The following is a 13,971-nucleotide window of genomic DNA, read 5'->3' on the forward strand; positions in this document are numbered from 1 at the left end:
AATCCCATCTAAGAGGCACGAGAATGGTGAGGCTCTACCAAGAAACAGGAACCAATTCCCTGAACAATCAGCCCTTCCGCAGGCACAGACCATATCTCTTCCTCTATCCCTTCATTGCACTATTCAGGTTCTATTTCCTCTCTCGGTTTGGAATCAGAAAGGTAGGGCAAAGCAGGACGGAGTAAACAAGAAAGCTATGAGAACAGGCCCCCTCAATCTGAGCCTGTTCAAATGTTGGAAACGGAACAGTATTATCAGGGTAAGGAAAAGCAGAGAAGAATGATTAGAGCAGGTGAATGTGGAGTGGCAGGAATTGGACAGGTTGCCTAGTGGCCCAGGTTGGTAAGGATAAAGACCTTTTAAAATTAAGCAACTTACAGAGCGCAACCTCATTGAACTGAGGCTACTAATAATAATAACTTTATTTAACAATAGCTTTTTGAATGGCATTAAAAGTCACAAGCCACAAGTATAAATTATAACATAACCTGAGATTTTCTTTTTTTAATAAGAAAAAAAATCACAAAAATACTTGCCACTAAGTATTGAGCGGTGGATGGTAAACAAGGATAGTTATTCATTCAAAATGTAATGTAAAATTCTGAAGCTGAGAGGGAACATTTACTGCAAAATGAAGGTGGTTCTGAATCCAACTTCAGTCTGACTCAGAATGAACAAAGCTCAGTGAAATTTAACCAATTCCCAATCAGACTGAAATTCTATGGACTGAAAACAATATGCTCATACTGAATGGCTTTCAGCACCTTTCAGTTGGTATCGTTACCTTTCCCTTGGCCTTACCAGTGTCAACCTCCAAAAATGAAGGATCCACCTTTTAGTGGGAAATTCAGAGTTTCACATAAAGATGGTACAAAGAATCTGTGTCTGCATGAACAAGCCTGAACAAACAGAATTTTCCTTTAGAAATTAGAAGCAATTTTGCCAAACAAGTATGACAACCACTATTCTTGACTACACAAACCACTATTTGAATCCACCTCCTGGCCCATCCCAGAAAGTCTGACCCGAGCATGTCTCCCCGGTTTTGTGGCTATATTTCAGACATTTCTATCTCCATGGCATTGTCCCCAAGGTGGCACCCAATCCTCAGTCTGGGCAGACTACTCTGGGAGGAGGTCGAGGTACAGGACTGCCAACATGTCTAGATGGACTGACTGCCCAAAAGGTGGATTCCTAGTACAATTAAGAAGCACAAGGAGCCTGCGATCGACTGATCAATCTCTCTCACACACACAGTAATAATAAAATAGCTCCATGCAACAATTTGCCAACATGCTTGGCTGAATCAGGGAAAAGTATCAGTATTGAAAATTACTAACGTTAACTAGATTACAAGACAGATAGTGTTAAGACATAGATGTGATCTGTGAAATCTTTGGCAACTTGCCACCTCTAAGTATTCCTGGTACAGACACTGGGGGGAAAAAATGGCTTATTTATTCTAGAGCAAACCATGCTTTTTTCTGAACTATTTAAGCATATGGTTAAAAATAGACTCAGGACATTAATTCCAACGGTGAAGGACTAAAGGAATACAACGGTATGGATACAGGGAACTGAAGTGAATTATTGTTTTTGCAGCCTCCTCTTATAATTGTTCTGTTACATCATGTAATAAAAACTCTCATATGTGAGATCTTGTTTCCTCATCAGGAGTCACCATGGTAGACCAGGCCAAGAGAGGAAGTCATTTCAGAATGAATGTTTAGTACAACTGAACATCTTGGAAAAGAAATGTTTTATTTTTGAAGGGTAAGAGAGTCAACAGCAAGTTAGTGAAATTGACCTTTAGTTTGAAGATGCTGAGATGGAATCCATTTCCCTCAGAGAGAATTACTTATATGATTGCACACTTCATCCACGAAAAAACAGTAGTGTACTTTGTGACCCTTTAATAATAATAATAATGTTGGTATTTGTTAAGCGCTTAGTATGTGCAGAGCACTGTTCTAAGTGCTGGGGTAGACACAGGGGAATCAGGTTGTCCCACGTGGGGCTCACAGTCTTCATCCCCATTTTACAGATGAGGGAACTGAGGCCCAGAGAAGTTAAGTGACTTGCCCACAGTCACACAGCTGACAAGTTTGCCATTCTTGTGAGTATGACACAGACAGTAGCAATTAAAAGGGGAGAGGAATAATCTATTGTCAGCAGAACATGTTCTTGAGCTGCTTCTGCAGTGTAGGGAATGTAAGCAGTGTGGCATGGTGGACAGAATATAGCCCTGGGAGTCAGAAGGATCTGGGTTCTAATCTCAGCTCTGCCACTTGCCTGCTGGGTGACCTTGTCACAACTTCTCTGGGCCTCAATTACTTCATCTGTGAAATGGGGATTAAGAGCGTGAGCCCCATGTGGGACTGGGACTGTGATCAACCCAATTTGGTAGTGTCCATCCGAAGAGGAAGTAAAAAGGAGAATAAGTAGTCTGTAGTCAGAAAACAGAATCTCTCTGAGACCTCTACAGCCTCAGACACCACTGTATTCACACCCATGTGGGAAGCCATCAAAGAGAATGATAATCAGAATGCCTTAATACGGGCTGATCATTTTCCTCTTTCTTGAGAAAAAACTAGGGGGAAAAAGTAAGGAAACAAGAGATGAAAAAGTCCTATACAAACAGAACCAGGCCATTATCACCCACGTAACAAGGCAGAATGAAGCTGGAAAACAGCAATAGCTACAAGTAAACATGTGTGCCATGTGGTAGGTATCGAATGCTAGTTTAATATGGTAAAGTGTCCTACTCAAATACCTCGGATCTGTAATAAAGCACACTTAATATAGGTGAAGAAACCATGCTAATATGATTTCAATTTCTTAAAAAATTGACACTATTGTACCTTAAACTTGGTGGTTTTGATGTTATTGTGGCTATTTGTCCAATTTAGATTGACCCTACTCAAGGTGGAGCTAAACTTGATGTTTATTTAGTATGTAGTACACTGCAGAATTGACTTAGTGGAAAGAGCACAGGTTTGGGAGTCAGAGGTGGTGGGTTCTAATTCTGACTCTGCCACTTATCAGTTGTATGACTTTGGGCAAGTCACTTCACTTCTCTATGCCTCAGCTACCTCATCTGTAAAATGGGGATTAAGACTGTGAGCCCCATGTGCGATAACCTGATTATCTTTATCAGGGCTGAGAACAGTGCTTGGCACATAGTAAGCACTTACCAAATTCCATCATTAATATACTCAAAATCTAGTATTAGAAAACATCCCAAAATATTCCAGACTGTCCCCTCTAGTCTTTAAGATCACCGTGAGCCAGCAATGAGTCTCACAACTCTTCTGTATTACACTTTACCAAATGCTTTATTCAGGACTCTGCACATAATAAGTGCTCAATAAATAGCAATGATTCATAGGTCAAATATTTCAAACATAAAGGGCCAGTTCAATGGGTTTGCACATTATTTAAAAATCATAATCTATCCTAATTTATACATCATGCTCATCCCTTGTTATGAATCTATTCATTTTCAATAGAGTTGGATTGTCAGAGTCCACTTCACTATTTAAACTTTTAAAGCTATGTTTTTAAATGGGGGTCACATAAAAGCATAGGTATTTGGCATAAACAATGCCAAGACTGTCTTATTTTCATGTGGAAACAATCTCACATTGGTCTAAGGAATTAGTTCTGAAAAACTCATTTTGGTATTTTGAAGGGCCCATATAATTTATTATTTGTTACCAAACCATCTCAATTTGGCTCATCTTAATTATTTGGCAGCGTACTATGCAGGTAGCAGTTAAACATAGAAATGACATGTCAGATGTGCTATTAAGCAGTTAGAAATGGAAATCTTAGGGGATACATTTAAAGATTCCATAAACCTGGGTATTAGCTGTTTGTATGTTCTCCTTTTTGTGGATTCATTCTTGGAGCTTATCTAAATGTCTCCTTTGTCCTAAGAAAAACCTCTGGCCATTAAGTCGGTTTCTTTTGTAAATGACTCTCCAGTGACTCTAAACTCTCATCATCACTAAATTCCAAAACAATTTCTGGAAGGGGGGAAAAAAAAACAATGCTCAAAAGATGTGGTCTCCATGAGTTCTTTTTTAAATTAAACTTTCAAGGGAGGTGTGGCTTTTGTTTTTGAAACCATTCAATTCAGAGGACAAATTTTGAGACAAATATTATTGCTAGTTTGTGATTGCATAATCTGAATTAAAGATAAACTTTCTCAGCTTCTTTGAATTATTTCCAAAAAGTACCTACCAATTAAAATTACCAAAGGAAAATGTTTTCAGGAAGTGTGGTAAAATATATCAGTGACCTCTTTGTAACTGATGAAAGTAAATTCAAATGCAGGTGTTTAGAGTATTTTCTTTAAAATTTAACAAATGCACATCCATTGGGAAAGCAAACTCAAACCTGGTTAATATGCTCTGACAGTGAAGTAGAGTTTCAGCCGAAAACCATGTTTTATCAATCAACAGCTCCTTTCAAGTTTGACAGTTATGGTAAGCAGGAAAATGTCAATTACATTAGATATTTGAACTTGCGGAAATAGGTCGTGGAAATATAAAATGTCTATTCGCACATCTACATGATCTGGATTAAGGAAGTTAGAAACGGAAGTACATTAAGGAATAATACAATGGAAAACAAACTGCTTTTGATTTTCAAGAAGTATCAGGTAAGCATAATACTTATAAGTATCATGAGTTTAAAAGGGTATTTAGTTTGGAAGCGGATCAATTTCTCACTTTTCTTAACATTACAGCAGTGAAAATCATTCAAAAAAACTGTTCTATAATTAGTTTGCCAGTCCTTTTGATATCCAATAAACATCAGAGGTTATGCAAATATAACATTTTATCTCCTTTAAATATCTCTATAAATCTTCAGGCTATTGCTGACTACCTTTCTGTATGACTGGGGACTGAAAAATGTCTCTTCCCAATGCCTAAATTTACACCCACAGAGGATCGAAACCTAGCATTTTGTGGCCTTTGGAAAACATTCAAAGCAATGATTAAAGATGTGGGATTATTCCACTTTCAAAGATGGAGAAACTGAAGTCCAGGTTTACACGTATGACCATACACACATGACCACAGGCAGAGCAAAACAGAAGTTCGAGGCAATTAGCCAGATAACACAGGCAAAGGGCTTTTAAAATGACGTACCTGAAAAATTACCTGGATTAGTTTAGATTATCTGGATAATTGCCTCAAATCTCTCTTTTACTTTGGCTACGAACTCTAGGCCGGTGATACAGAACTCTCTCTTCAAGAGTTGAGCTCCTGAACTGGTAGTTTCCATAAACATTTGCAAGTTGATCTAAAAGATTTTGACAAACTGGCATTATATTTTGACCGCTAGACTGTGCTGTCTCCCTGCCAATGACCCACAATATGTAAGGGTTATTTCCAACTCATATTCTACCCTTTTTTGGAGATTAAACAGGTTCCACATACCTAGGAGACACTCTTGCTGATGAATAATTCGGTTATTCTGTGGCAAGAAAGATGTTCCATCAGGTGGATTCACATCACTGGATGTATTGTGATGATCTCTGTTCCAAAAAAAAAAAGTATCTTCCATTTTGTAGTTCCAGATTGTTTCGTAACAGCAATATCATAAATCTGACTTTCATTAAGACTAGAGTGGATACATGGATTTCACACATTTTTAAAAATTCATCTGGGTTATAGGATCATTTTAAATACACTGACTGATCATCATTAGTCTGGCGAGTAGAATTTTCCTTAGCCCTTAGAATCAATAAGATTTTTTTCCACCTGAAATTTTTGCTTGGAATGTTTGGGAGCCCAAGAATGCACAGTTAATTTGTTTCCAGTAGCTTTGCAGGGTTAGAGGTTTTTTGTTTTGTTCAATAACATGAAAATTTGGAGTGAGTTCATCTCTTTTTACAGGATTATTTGGTGATGTTTTCCAAGATGACCTAATTTTACCCTGGAAAATTAAATAAAAAGCATTTACTTGTTAGCAAGAATGAGTTCACTTGCCCCATTTCACAGCATCTAAACGGATGTCTTAATTGAAGACTATAGTCTTGCTACTGTCCTTGGGAAACTCCCTATGAGTTCAGTGGGAGTTCCCCGTGACTGACGGAGGTGGAATCCCATCCAGTGCCTTAATGTTTTAAGTATGTCTGCATTTCCATTACCAACTCCTATTTCCATGGGTGTTTGATTTTAGCTCCAAAAATTGGATCCAGGTTAAAGCATGGCAACCACTCCCAAGAATAAATCCATTGTTTCTGCCAATTAAAAATCAATTCATTTCTTTTTTAATAAAAGTCAAAAATTGGACAGATGCGTGGAGGAAAGACACTTAGTCTAGCTCCAGTTCCAATTGTTCAAAAGCCCTCAAAAAGCTCTCTGATTTTAGTGGAAAACAATTATAGTGGCTTAATACAATTTCAGTGTTTAGGAAAGACAGAAGGAAAGTGACTGAATTGCTTCCCCAGATCCTCACTCCTAATTTTAGTTTCAGAGCGAATTTCACTGTCTAAAAGAGTTACTGCCTAGAATGGTAGGGAGATCAATTGTGCTTTTAGCCAGAATGTTCTGGCTGAAGGAGGAAGATCGGGTTGGCCTTCCAAGTGCTTACTACAGTACTCTGTACACAGTAAACCCTCAACTACAATTGACTGATTGGTTCCAGTCGGATGAGTGAACTGAAGGATGAGATGATTTTTTCAAGTTCCCACCAGATCACTACATTACAAACACACATTTTTGGATTGGAGTGGTGGAGATGGTATATTTAATAATCAGTACTATGCCTACACTGTCCCAGCATCCTTCTCTGCTTGCGCTCTCTCTCTCACCTGCTGATGCATGGCAGCAGCAACTGGAATAGCCCTGGGAGGAGAATTCACTTGACATCAAAGATGTTGTGTCCCCTCTGCAGGCATACCATAACCCCTCCCATCCAACCAGCAACAAAGCTAACAGCTGGGCGGAGGCAGTGACTGGCTCAGGGAAAGGAAGTGATGATTTATACTTTCTACCATCCTAGATACACTCCCTTCCCCCAAAAGCATTGTGTCTACCTCAAGGGATGGTGGCTTTTGCCTGCCACATTTTGCAACACCCCTATATAGAGTTGGTTTGCAAGACTTGGATTCAGTGAAACAGGCTATTAATAGGAAATTGGGTTTCTGCTTCTAATCCCTATTCTCCCACTGATTTGCCCAAGGTTTTAGAGCAAGTTAATTAAGTCAGGCAAGGCCAAGGGAAGCTGATTGAACAGTAGGAGAACATTAAGGTTTAAGAAACCAGATGTTGATTTTGGCCCGCTTTATCCTGTGTGAATGACAGACAGGAATCATGTACTGGCCTAAATTCTCCCAGCATGGACACAGTTCACGTTGTAAACATATCTTTATGAAAGATCGAGTCCAAGATTAGGTCTCAAATTCTATCTGGATGGATGATGACCGAGGAGGGAAAATGATGAAAACAAGATCATTCTTACTAAGAAGGGTGGGTCATATGGAATCCAAAATTGCAGTTCATCAAATCCTAATTTAAATTAGCTGTTTACTGTAGTCTACCAAGTGATTTGTACCCAGCAAGAACTCAATAAATGACTGATTGAGCCTACAAAAACAAGACCAGCAGAAGGAACCAGTAATCCCAAATTCCAGGGCCAAATCAATAAAGGAAAAATCTTAGTCACATAAATAAGGAATCCATTATTGTAGGATATTTTGGAGTCAGAAAACACTACTGACTCTATCCAATAAAGGTCTTAGATAGATTTATCAACAAGATGGCGGGGATCATATTCTACCAACTGAATTTTATACCATACTCCCAAGTGCTTAGTCGGTGCTCAGTATGGATTGTGGACTTGATAAATATTATCGATGGATTGATTAGAGGCAAAAATTAAAAATGATAGAAATAACCTCTCTAGCCAAGAGGATGGTTGTAAAAGAGGGCAACGTAACACTTTTCCTCCAAACACCCTTTTGGTCATTGTTAGAAACACTGAGATGAAGGAATTATTGGTCTGATCAGTTATCATATTTATGCTCTACTAATATGCAAAAAGGTCACTTTCCAGGAACTTGAATATCTTTTTAAATAATCAACTAGCCACTGAAATACTGTAGGTGAACTTTAGGAGGGTTTAGACTGTGAGCCCATCATTGGGCAGGGATTGTCTCTATCTGTGGCCGAATTGTACATTCCAAGCATTTAGTACAGTGCTCTGCACGTAGTAAGGACTCAATAAATACTGTTGAATAAGAGTAGCAGCATTTATAAGACTTGAACCCTGACTTTTGGGTGTCTCACGACTTAAGTAGGGAAGTCAATCAAGTAGGCATTGATGAATTTAGAGTGGCTAAACAGTCTAGTAAATCAGTGTATCATTTCTTAAGCCTCTTGGGATCATTGTTTTCTATCTAGCACTGATGACCTTATTTACATCCTCTGTAGATATATGCCTGCTCTATTTATGTTGACCACTCTGTAAACCATTTTATGCTCATCCATCCCCTTGTGGGCTTGAGATGGCCACTTTGTTATTCTGAAATTCCTGAGCACGTGTTCAGTATACCACACCAACTAGGGGTTCAATAAATGCTGCTATTATTACCTCAACTGATAAATAGGAATGATATAAATAAAGCTTAGAGATCATCTTTTAATGGTATTTACTAACCACTTACCACGTGCCAGATTATCGCACTAAGTGCTAGGAGAGATAAAAGCTTATCAGGTGGGATACGGTCCATGTACCACTTGGGGAATCACAGTCTTAATCCCCATTTTACAGATGAAGGAACTGAGGCACAAAGAAGTGAAGTGACTTGGGCAAAGGCACACAGCGGACAAGTGGCAGAGCCAGAATTAAAATCCAGGTTTTCTGACTCCAAGGCCAGTGCTCTTTCTACTAGACCACACTGCTCCTTGGGTTGTACAAACTTAAAAATTGTCACTTTTCAGAAGATTTTTTTCACAGTCTAAATAACATTTCGTACTGAAAGAATCTAAAAGCAGAAGAGTGAAGAAAAACTCTTATCAATGCAGAACACATTTGCCCCACCTTGGAGATTATCAGTAGGTAATAAACTTCCTGTATCCTGATTTTCCAAGTCTATTTTATGATTAAATCATGCTCTCTGGGTAAGCTGTAGCAGACATTAGTTCAGTGGTAATTTTTCATTCTTGGCTTTAAAGTGAACAACAGAGAAATATTTATAACTGTTCCCAATACCTATTTATTAAATTGGGATACGATATGGACTATATTTCTAATGAAGAATGAAAAATTCAAACTATTTTTGATTCCCGGTATGGGGTTCAGTGGTAAGGCAATAAGTATCCACCTCAACTGGACTATCAACCCCAACTCACCAAAAATGGAGATGTCTTACTGAAATGATTGAACCTAGTGGAAAGGCAGGATGCATGTGGGTATTAGAAACGCTCAAACAACTAGACTAGGTAACCTGATTTTTCCTTTACCAGTCCAACTTTACAGGTAAGTTATTTAATTCCCTAATAGAAAAGGGAATTTGCTCATTTCTATTTACTTACCTCTGGTGCCATTAAAGTGTACCTAAGTTTATATGGGCACTGTGAATCATGGCTCTATCTGATTTTCATGGTGAAAACTAAAGCTAAGCAAAAGCACACTAATTATAATTGTTTCTTAATTTACATCTGAACTTAGTCCACGTTTACCTTTAAAGATAAAGTGGGATGGGAAAAACACTATCAAACCTGATGCTTCAGTGAACTCCGTTAGTTTTCAGAAGATTTGAGGTATTATGTATTTTGCAGTTTAAGTCATTTGTCATATCGCGATGATTTACAACAGGAAGACACTGAAAAAATAAGGCATGTGAGAGTCGATATTATGGGGCAGATAGCCAGATCATTCCTTTACTTAGACCTTTCCAGATTCCAACTAACGATATTCGCTATTAAGGTGTCCAGTGACAGCACTAGAAAATAAGTACCCTTTAGACTCCCATAAAGAAGGCACAGAGCATAATGTGATGACATCATAAAGATTCCATTTTTGAGGAAGTCCTCCTGATTCTACCTGAATCCATCCCAATCTAGAGCATTTCTCCAGGTTTCCTAGCTCCTCCAATTACCCCAGAGTTGTATCAAGTTCCCCTCCCAGCTCCCTCTATACATGGCGGCTGCTTCCGGGATGCAGAACTCCATGTCAGGAGCCATCATGGAGTGAGACTTAGCACTGAAAATATAAATACCAGACTATGACATTAATACAAGTGCCAATCGTTTTTATAAGGGAACAAGCTAACTGAAAATCAGACTGTCCAGTAGGGACCAATGGTTGACAATTCTACCCACTAGTTATTTCCTGAATCCTGCGGGTGAGTCTTTTTCCTTCATTAAGAGAATCATTCTGTTGAGAAGAAGAGATAGGATGGTACACACAGATAATAATTATTATTATTACGGAATTTATTAAGCGCTTACTATGGGCCAAGCACTGTACTAAGCACTGGGGTAGATACAAGATAATCAGGTTGTCCCACGTGGGGCTCACCGTCTTAATCCCCATTTTACAGATGAAGTAACTGAGACACAGAGAAGTTAAGTGACTTGCCCAAAGTCACACAGCTAAGTGGCGGAGCCGTGATTAGAACCCATGATCTCTGACTCCCAAGCCCGTGCTCTTTCCACTAAGGCACGCTGCTTTTTTATGTGGCTTTGGAAAGCATTTCCTTTATAGTCATTTTAATCAATCATATTTATTGAGCACTTACTGTGTGCAGAGTACTGTACTAAGTGTTTGGAAAGTACAGTACAGCAGTAAAGAGATAATCCCTGCCCACAGTGGGCTCACAGTCTAGAACCCTGTACTAAGCACTTGAGTACAATAAAACAGAGTTGGTAGCCACTTCGCCTACCTACAGGAAACTAAATGCAGTATTCTCCTCTGTGACTTCTCTTTGTTATTACATGCATATAATGCTGTCTCCCACAAAGCTTGGGTGATCTTATCAATCAATGGTATACTTATTAGGTGTAGAACACTGTACTAAGTACTTGGGTGGGTACAATACAACATAGTTGTTGACATTCCCTCCCCAAGAAGCTCTATTGTAGAAATTTTTGTCCCTAAGGGGCTCCTACATAAGAGTTTAGGGACAACTAACCCACCCGATTAGACTGTAAGCCCGGCAAAGGGCAGGGACTGTCTCTATCCGTTGCCAATTTGTACATTCCAAGCACTTAGTACAGTGCTCTGCACATAGTAAGCGCTCAATAAATACTATTGAATGAATGAATGAAAATTTCAATCTGCTTTTTCCTCACCAACATAGCCAGATTCTCCTTATTTCAGTGTTGTCCCCTTCTGGGGGAAAACTGAGCTCCAAACTAAATATTGTAGTAGATTTTAAAGAAAATGAAGCCTAACCCAAATTCATCCCCAGGCCTAGTTCTGTTCATTTCTGTAAAACCTATTTCATTAATTGTCCATTATCCCTACTGCTTAATTTCTTCTTTGTCCTGGGACCCATGGTCCAAGACTTCCTTTGGGTTGTAAAAATGTTTATGCTTGGCCAGGAACCAGAAAGGGAGAGAGGTATGTGTTGTTCTTATCAGAAAAGATAAATGAGAACTAGGGTAAGCATTGCTTTGTGACACATTGGATTGTTTTGGGTGAGCACCCAGATTATTTCCTCAATTAGAAAAGGCTTTACTTTTGCCATATTTGTTCTTTAAAAAGGGGAAAAAAAATGGTGAGGTCAGAGTTAAGAGTGCTGATCAAATGCTTGTGAATATGCTTTTTGTAATTACCCAGTAAGCAATTTAGAGATTCTCAGTGGCAACAGGCTTAGTCTAGAGCTAGGCACATTTTAACTCTCACCATGGAGAGTTCCAAACTTTTAGATGTTCAACTCCTGTCAAATTTTATTTTTTCCTCCTTTTTATTTATTATTTTAAATCAAAATGGCTTTTACTAGAGTTCTGAATAAACACAATTTTGCTGTGTTGACCCATAGAAAATTCACTTACAAAGTTTCTAATAATAGATAGGAAATCAATTCTTAAATCGGCCTTACATTACTATTTTGTGTTACTGACCTGCAACATAATATGAATGTGTTGGCCTTGTGGGGGAAAACACAGCTTCATTTTAGGGTATTTTTTCCTTTTAGAAAATTTCTTTTACTTTTGTTTAAACTAGTCCAGTGGAAAATGTTGGCTTAATTGTCGTGGCTATTGTTAAATATATGCCCTGGGTAAATTTCAGGCAGGCTCATTGCCTAAGAAGAGATATGTAGTTATTGAATTAAGTAAAAGGGCAGCAGGGTCTAATGGAAAGAGCATGGATTTAGGAGAATTGGATTCCAGTCTCACCTCTGCCACTAACTGGTTTCTCCCCTTGGGCAAGTCCTTTAATTTTCCAATTCCTCAGTTTCCTGAACTGTGTGAAGGGGAAAATAATACCCCAAACTTCCTTAATCTCAGGGTTGTTGTGTTTGTACAAAATGAGATAATTGACATGAAAATGCTTTGGCGGAAAAACAGAAAATGCTAAATCTATAATAACCTTCATTTTTCCTTTTGGTACCATTTAATTGATCAGTTAAAGTTAGGCTTTAATCACCAAGTTCAAGTCACTAGCTTGCTGAGTGGTCAGGAGTGTCATATAATATCTCTGAGCCTCATTTCTCTAACTGCAGGAATTATCAGTGATTATCGAAGGTCTATTAAGGGTGGTACTAAAGGCTTGAGGCATATATTGAAGTTTGACCCCCTACCTTCAAGAAGCTTCAATATAATGGGGGAAGACAACTCTAGGTCAATGAAAACACCCCAATTATTAGACAGAACCAAGAATAAACACAGGCTTATTAATAAATTAATCCTGTAACTAGATAGATTAAGGGTGCCCGGATAATTGCTAACTGGGGTTGAGGGGAAATAGTCGGAGAAATGTCTCTTGGAGGAAGTGCTTTTTACGATGGAGGGGAGGAATGTGATTTGGTGAATAGGCAATGGGGAGGGCTTCTAATGTGTGAGCACTGGGTCTGAGGCAGGAAGATTTAGGATTAAGGGATAAGTTAGGAGGAACAAAAGAATAGGACCCGAAGTGTGCTACAAAGAGAGCAGTTAGAGTCAGCAATGGTCAGGAATTTTTGCACTGTGAAACACTGGGAAGCCAGTACAGATTTTTTGAAGAAGGGTGCTGCAAATTGTGTTTTAGAAATTTATGTGAAGTAGTAAAATAGACTGGAGAGGAAAGAGTCTGTAAGGCAGGGTATATCAGTAAAAGACACTGTTTAAAATATTCCATCCAGGAAGTGATTAGGATAGGAATAACAACATCTGCCCATTCTTACTGCACAGGGACATCGTGTTGACAAACAAAACAGTAGTGACTGGCAGCCAATTTGGGAATAGATTGGGAAGTACCTTCAGGGTAGCCCGAAAGAGTTAATGGACCTCTCAAAGTTCCCTTTTGACTCTGTGGCCAAAAAGCACTTCGAGGAGCTTGGAAGGAAGACACGGTACAAACCCAACATACTATTATGATTAAACACCGGATCCAAAACTGCATAAACATGCCAAACTCCAGATGGCTACCCTACCTCCAGTGTATCTGTTTCCAGATATTTCCATGATCCTGGCACCTGAAGGCCCAAATTGCATCCTCATATGTCCTCAGTCTCCAAATACGTTAAGTTAGTGTTTCACCCTGGCCCACGAGCGGCTGCTGAGAGCACGAACGATTTAGAACATTTAAAAAGTGAGATGGAGGGCCCTTTCTGCAAGGTGTAATTGGAAACACACAGAAACCACTCACTCTAATACTCGGCTTCAGCCGTTTTATAGGAAAATCACAAAGGATTCAAGGAGACTCTAAGTCCATCCTGTGATTTCTGTGTCTGAGGCTTGGCAAAACTGACTGCTGTACAGAATGCAGTTTTATGACCTTTATCCATTCATTTTTCTTCCAAAG

General features: G+C 38.9%; 1 long non-coding RNA gene across 2 annotated transcripts in view; it reads right to left on the reverse strand.

The window, feature by feature from the left end:
- The window catches only part of LOC120638628, a 136,272-nt gene that overhangs the window by 106,919 nt on the left and 15,382 nt on the right, over positions 1 to 13,971 (reverse strand). For both annotated transcript variants that reach the window (XR_005660388.1, XR_005660387.1), the window contains exon 2: positions 5,451 to 5,548. This is a non-coding gene — a long non-coding RNA (uncharacterized LOC120638628). The remainder of the gene's footprint in view (positions 1 to 5,450; positions 5,549 to 13,971) is intronic.

The sequence above is a fragment of the Ornithorhynchus anatinus genome, chromosome 9 (genome assembly GCF_004115215.2).
Source record: "Ornithorhynchus anatinus isolate Pmale09 chromosome 9, mOrnAna1.pri.v4, whole genome shotgun sequence".
NCBI lineage: Eukaryota > Metazoa > Chordata > Mammalia > Monotremata > Ornithorhynchidae > Ornithorhynchus > Ornithorhynchus anatinus.